We start from the raw sequence: 7554 nt of genomic DNA, 5'->3' as shown, positions 1-7554 counted from the left end.
GACAGGGGCAGTGAACTTGAAGGTAGAGAAACAATAATTATCTGATACGAAGAACATAGATAAAATATTGAGAAAATATAAACCAAACCTCAGGGACTTGTGGCACAATAACACATTGTCTAACATAAAGTCAGTTGTCTAACATACAGACAGGCGGGACAATGGGGCTTAAAGTTTAGTGGAAGAAATAATTGCCACAAATTTATAGACTCAAGAAGCCCCACAAAGTCAAGAAATATAACTATAAAGAATATCACACCCAGTGAGGTCAAAGTCAACTACTGAAAATTAAAGAAAAGAGAAATGTTTGAAAGCAACTGGAGAAAAAGGACATTACATAGTAGGGGGTCAGTGATCCAAATGTTGACTGATTTCTCATCAGAAACTATGCAGGCCAAAGGGCAATGCTGAAAGAAAGTAAACTATGTCAAGCTAAAATTCTGTATCCAGTGAAAATATCCTTCAAGAATGAAGGCAAAAATAAAGACATTTCAGAGAAAAGAAAATTAATGGTATCTATCATTAGTGGACCTACACTACAAGAAATCATAAAGGAATTTCTTCAGCATTATGGGCTATGACACCTGATTGAAACTCAGATCTTTGGAAAAGAACAAAGAGATTGGAAGTAGTAAATGTAAATGACTATTTTGTAAATATAAATGACTATTTTTCTCAATTTTCTGTATGATACTTAGTTCTGTTTAAAGTAAGAATGATGGCATTGTCTTCTGGAGTTTACAGTATATATACATGTACTAACTATGACAATTCTAGCGTAAAGGATGGAGAATAAAGAGATTTAAGATTTAAATTTTCTACATTTTACATGAAGTAGTATGATATTAACTCTAAATTTACTTTGAAACGTTAAGGAAGTTTATTTTAATCCATAGAGAAACTATAAGAAGAAGAACGTAAAGAAGTATGATAAAAAGTCAAAAGACAAATTACAATAGGATTATAAAAAATATTCAAATAATCAAAAAAAGGCAGAAAAAGAAGACCAGAGGAGCAAAAATGACAACAAACAAGCAACATTTTAAAATGGTAACTTTGAATCTGTTGCTGTCAATAATTGCATGAAGTATTAACAAAGTGAACGTTCCAAATGAAAGGCAGAGATGGTCAGAATGCATGAAATGGTAAGACCTAGCCCCAGTGCTGTCAAAAAGAGGGTTACTTTAAATATAAAGGCACAGATAGTTTTAAAGTAGTTGGATGAAAAGAATATACTATGCAGATAGGAAGCTTGAAGTGTTACGGAGCACGGGCTCTAGAGCGCAGGCTCAGTAGTTGTGGCACGCAGGCTTAGTTGCTCCGCGGCATGTGGGATCTTCCCGGACCGGGGCTTGAACCCGTGTCTCCTGCATTAGCAGGCGGATTCTTAACCACTGCACCACCAGGCAAGCCCAAGTGTTTTCTTCTAGTTTACACATCTCTGCCATATATGGCAGAAACAGAATTTTAACACAAGGTAGATTCAACATAAAGCTTAGCTGCTTAAACTATATTGCCTGCAGAAATGGTCTACACTTGCCCTGAATGTTTTAGCATGTTTTTTAAAACTTGAAACTTTGTATACACTCCAAAAATTTGATCATATTTTAAAACTATTTTAAATGAAAATTGCAGTCATTTTTGAAGGATACTATGATGGGGTTGTAAATAACAAAATCAAAGCTCAGGGTTTCCACTAAGTTCTGAAATGGAATTAAAGGAATGATATGGGGGAAAAAATGGCCACATGTGGCCTAAAATATGGAAGAAAACATCTGTGTTCAGTAAGGTAGTAACAAAACAATTTAATATTTAAAGTTGAATTTCATGCCTCCTTTTCCCTTAGAAAATTTTATGGATAAGAATTTCACAGTCATCTGTGAAATTTAAGAGGAAATTCCTGAACTGGATCCATATTATGATTTGTTGATCTTGAGGTCACTTTTCTAATGCCATGGGAATTAAATGTCTGTAAATAAATTGTCCAAAGTGCAAAATTTCTTTTACTTTGATGATGATGATGATGATGATATATTACAATTATAAACGTTTCATTATCTACTGAACAATTATTATGTGTCATTCACTCTGTTAAGTGATCTATGTACATTATTTGGTTTAAACTCATAAGTTCTCAATGAAGTAGATATTCTTGTTATCCACATTTTAGAGATGATGGAATGCAATAACAACATAGGCTGCTTGACTAGGAAAGGCTCTATGTTGAAATATAGATAGAGATTAAGTATTTTCTTCGTATAATCATACACTGAATCCTGTTTACATTTTTATACTCTTCTCTCTGGGCTGGCAGGGTTACATGGACTTGAAAGTTTAGAAGGAGTTACAGAATCAGAACAGGATTCAGGACAAGAATGACCCAGCAGAGTAGCTGAGTTCAGTTATGCCACAAGCCTTGAGAAGAATAGGTTGTGGGTCAATGGGTTCATCTTTCTGTGCTTCTTTTCAGCATCACAGTGGCAACGACAGGATGTGATTAGGGGTATGGGGCCAAGGTGGTCGCTGACAAAGAAAGCTTGGGCCTCACGTGTAAGGTCTTTCCATGTTAGAAAACTAATAATTTTACCTCTCTCCCCTAAAAACACTGACATCAAAGGGACTGTGTAACTCCTGTCTGTATTCTTGCTGTCTAGCATTTACCTCAATGAAATGCTGTTTCTTCTTTGAGTTGATATATAATTGACATGACATTGTGTAAGTTTAAGATTGTGTAATGTGTTGATTTGAAACATTTATATATTGCAATATAATTACCACCGTTGAGCTAACACCTCTATCACATCACATATCTATTTCTTTTGTGGTATGAGAACATTTAAGGTCTAGTCTGTTAGCAATTTTGAAGTATATAATACAGTATTATTGACTATAATTCATATGCTGTGCGTTAGATCTCCAGAACTAGTTGATCTACTAGTTGCAAGTTTGTACCTTTCAATAACATGTCCACAGTGCCCCTCCATCCCAACCCCCGGGAACCACTATTCTATTTTGTTTTTATGAGTTTGGCTTTCTAAATTTCCATTAAATAAATGATATCACACAGTATTTGTTTTTCTATGTCTGGCTTTTCTTATTAAGCATAATTCCCTCATTATCCATCCATGTTGTTCTTTCTTTTACATAGCTCAGTAACATTTTACTGTATATAAATACCTCATCTTTATCCATTCATCCACTGATGGACATTTGGGTTGTTTCCAATACTTGGCTATTGTGAATAATGCTGAAATAAACATGGGAATGCAGAAAAAAAGAAAGAAAACTAATTCTAATTCTAATTTTATCCTAATTCTAACACATCCCACTAGATGTGAGTTTAGCGAATAATTTCTTGGAGTATCGATTTCCTCTTCTGCAAAATGGGGATGATAATGTATCTCCTTAAAGAGGTATGATTATGATAAAGGAGATAATTCATTCAATGGGCTTAGAATACCCTCGAGTGTATGGTAAGCATGCACGACACATGCTAGCTATTATTATTATCATTACTAATGTTATTTTCATCATTGTTGCCATTTGCCTGGAGTGCCATCTGTGTGATAAATGTCATAGATATAACTTGGGAATCCATGACAATTTTGGAAAATTGTTAAGCAATTGGGGATTCTACATCCTTCCTGGGGACTTGACAGTGCTTTGCAGTTGACTCTGATGTGTGATATGCCTTTGGTATCTTTGTATGAATTGTTTGGGTGAAGAAAGGCACTGAAAGCTCATCATGGAGCAGGTGGTTAAATACTATCTAATGTGGTGGTTTATCCTGTTTCTTTACACATTTCTTCCTGAAGTGAGTTAGGATTTATTTTATAAGAATTCGTGGTATAAGTGGGAAATAGAAACTAATGGTGGGAGAAATAGCAGTGACTCTCAAATGGGTTGTATTTCTGATCCTTGCTTTGTGACTGGCATGAAGGACAGGCGACCTGGCAGGAATCGTGTACTATGTACAGCAGTGCACGGTGCAGACGAGCCACCCTAATACTTGATGTGCCAAAGCAAGACATCTTGCCAACCTTGCTGCAGGAATATGGAAGTGGCTAAAATTGTTTGGAATGATAAAACACTTAGCACATGGGGAGCTAGCTACTATAAGGAGACATTGCTTTTTAAAATGAAGAGCTGTGAGCAGCCGGCTGAAAGCAGCAATATCTTCAGCTTCTCAGAAAAGAAGGCGGGAGTGTGTCTGTGTGTGTTTGGAAGGGGAGGCTTCAATTTAGAGCACAGATACTGATAACATTATTAAATATTGATTTTTGGAAAAAAAGAAATATATATATTCACTAAGCCATGAGCCAGAGAAGATCAGAGTTGGTGATAAAAATAATTATTAGTAGTATTTCAGTTTTACTGCAAACAAAATGAGTCAGTATAATCTATGTATATAACTGTATAAAAATATAACGCCCATCTATATCCCACTTGGAAAGTGGGTGCCACTCTTTCTTCTGTGTGACAACAAGGCCCACTTCAGAGTGGAGTAATATTTTGTTTCTTTTGTGGCTTCAGGGGCTGGCAAAGTCAGAATTTCTGGCCTTCTAACAGACTTTCAAAGACTATTAACCCAGGCTCAGAGACAAGGGTGCAGAATTTGTGGCAAGCAGGGCCTGGGAAAATGTTCTGTGCAGTGAAATGAGACAGGAAAGGGCCACTTGAACAAAGACCAGGAGTAAACCGTGGCCTTGCTAACTCAACGCAGCATTTATTTGGCATCAGGCGTGCATCAGACTCTGGGGAGCCTGGGAGCCTTCAACATCAGTCACCTCTTCAGAGTTTCATCAGGAGAAATTGTTGATTCACGCGAGAAGTGTTTCCCAAAGATGCACATGTAAACATAGGGAGGGCCTGCTTCTGGTTAGAGAGCATCACCTTTGGTTGCAGCTGCCTTGAAAATGATGAGCTGCTTGTCACTACAAGTGTTCAGCCAGAGGCTAGACGAGCTACCTCTTGGGGCTATGCTATGGGTGGGGTATTGAGTTAGGTCAGGCATCTCTGCAGCATTAAGCATCCTATAATTCTTCTGTGGGTACAGATCTTCTTTATATACTATATGCTTTTAGGAATGTATTGAGAACCATGCTCATGTTGTTGAGGATAATGATACTGGCTACCATTTACTGAAATGGAGTATATTCTATAGTATATTTATATATATGGATTGCACTCAAGGATGCCATTCAGTTTCTTCTACTCCTTTTCTTATGTCAAAACACACAAAGTCAAGGGATCCTATAACAGGATGAGTCCATTATAATGTCCTGTCTAAAGGTCACATTTCCCAGATCAGAACGTTAAGATTAAACAGATGGTTACAATGGTCAAAGTCTTCACCAAAATCCACATCTTCCAACTCACAATTCACACTAACTCATGAAAAGTCAAAGAAAGTCTCTCTCCGTATGGTTGTATGTGCACACAGAAGTGTCAGCTGATTTCAAAGTTTAGTCAGTATCTACTCTCTCACAGAACAGTTTAGCAAGGTTAAGAGTTCAGAAAGGTACAAGAAATATCGATTTTCTTATCTGGATTTACTTAGAATCCCCTCAACATAATCTAAAGGAATTTTAAAATGTGTGGCTTAAGAGCACTGAAGCAGGTAGACTCAAAACCGAACTCTCATTTAATTTGGGTGTTCCTGCTTACAGTGATTTGTGTCTCCTGTAACTCAGGTTTAAAGTGAAATAAAATAGGAAAGATAGAATAGTGTATTTATCCATAGTGCAAAGCCACTTTGATAGCTATAGCATGGGAAGTTATTGACACCATAGTAAAACTCCAGTTAGCACCTTCTTTTTTTTTAAGATTTTATTTCAAACGAAGCATAAACCTTCCACTTACTTGACCAAATAGACCATCTTCTTTAGTAATGCAGTTCCCACCTCCGCCGTAAAGCTTCTTCTCTGCCTCCAGTTGTGTCTCTGGTTGATGAATGCTTGCCATGTGCATCATTTGTACTGTCTTGTAACAGTCCTCACTGTGTCATGTATCAGCAGGAACTCATTAGGTTTTTCAGTAACTATTTGTGTTTGTGAGTCTTACTTCACTCTGAACTACTTAAGGGCAGGAACCATCTCATCCTTCTAAGCCTCAGTTTCCATATCCTTAAAATGGACATAATATCAGTGTCGTAGGGTAGTGGTAAGGATTATATGCGTGGATGGCTGAACATTTGCCACATTATATAATATATATAATATATTGCTGGACTCCTGACCATTTCTGTCTCGATACATTGTACATAGTGAGTCTCAAGTGGACAAGGGAACAGATGTTTGATCTCTAACAATTGTACGAAGGAGTGGATCTTGATGTCCAGAGGTATCCTAGATTTCAGGCTGAACTGCAATATCTCTCAAGACATGGACGTGATTCTAAATGTAATTGCATTTAAAACAGTCTATTAGTTTGAAACTGAAGATGCCTCAGCACTACCTTAGGGCTTGGCATATCTCTGTCACTCACAAAATGTTAATTGTCTGACTTTGTCTTGAAGATACCATGGGTGTTGCATATGTAAAGAACTAGAAGCCTGCTAAAGGGTTTCTGAAACTCATAGACTGGGGCAGGGTTGCGGGAGGGCTCCTTATTGGAATGGGTGCATTCAAACAGTAGAGAATCTTGAGTTGCCTGGAGTGGTTCTTCCCAAAGCCAATGTCACAAGCATGATCTTATTCCCAGTATCACTGTCTTTCTCCCTAAATACAACTCCAAGGGAAGAGACTGGTTTGGCAGCAATAACATAAATGACTGCTCTCTGGATAAGTATATATAGCATCGGAGAGTTGAGGAAAACTAATGAATTTTGAAAGTTGCCTTGGTTCCTGAGTTCTACCCAGTTTTCCCTCAGTCAACAAGTCCTTAATAGATTCCCTGCCCTCATTCTTCTATTTACAGCAGGTCAACTTTGGAAGAAGTTGCCGCAGGAGTGTGAGCTTCTTATGAACCCAAGTATTCAAGCAGAGGCTATATAAGCACCTCACAGGGGCCATGCTGTGCGTGGGTCACTGAGTTAGATCAGACACGCCCCTCTCTAGGATTCTTCAATGTACACACATTTTCCCTGGATGTTTTGTGAGAAGAACGGTCCCTGAGGGGTGGGGGAGGGGAAGGCTGCAGGGAGAGGCTGCAGGCGGTCTTCTCAAGCCCCGTCACCGTGCACTGGGAATCCCGTGTAAGCTGTCCAAGGATAACCAGGGCACCCAAGTGCAACACTGACTTGCAGCCTTGAGTATTTCCACTTAACACTTGCCTTTACATTTTCATTTCCTGAAAAGGGAACTCTAACTGTGGGGTATGTGCTTACCACCCACAGACCCCACAGGCTTCTGTGAGGTTGAATGTGTTAATGGTTGTAAAGTGCTTTGACCTTCTCTCCTGGAAAGTGCTGCAAGAGTACAAAATATTATTATTACCATTTCACAGACATTTTGCAGTTCCCACTGGTTAGTTTCATTCTCCCATTTAATCTTGAATGCATTAAAATGGCTAAATAAAAAATATTTTGAGTAAATTAAGATACCCATGATTTTT

The sequence above is a fragment of the Physeter macrocephalus genome, chromosome 12 (genome assembly GCF_002837175.3).
Source record: "Physeter macrocephalus isolate SW-GA chromosome 12, ASM283717v5, whole genome shotgun sequence".
In the NCBI taxonomy this organism is placed as follows: Eukaryota; Metazoa; Chordata; class Mammalia; order Artiodactyla; family Physeteridae; genus Physeter; species Physeter macrocephalus.
Note: the sequence above shows the minus strand (reverse complement) of the source record.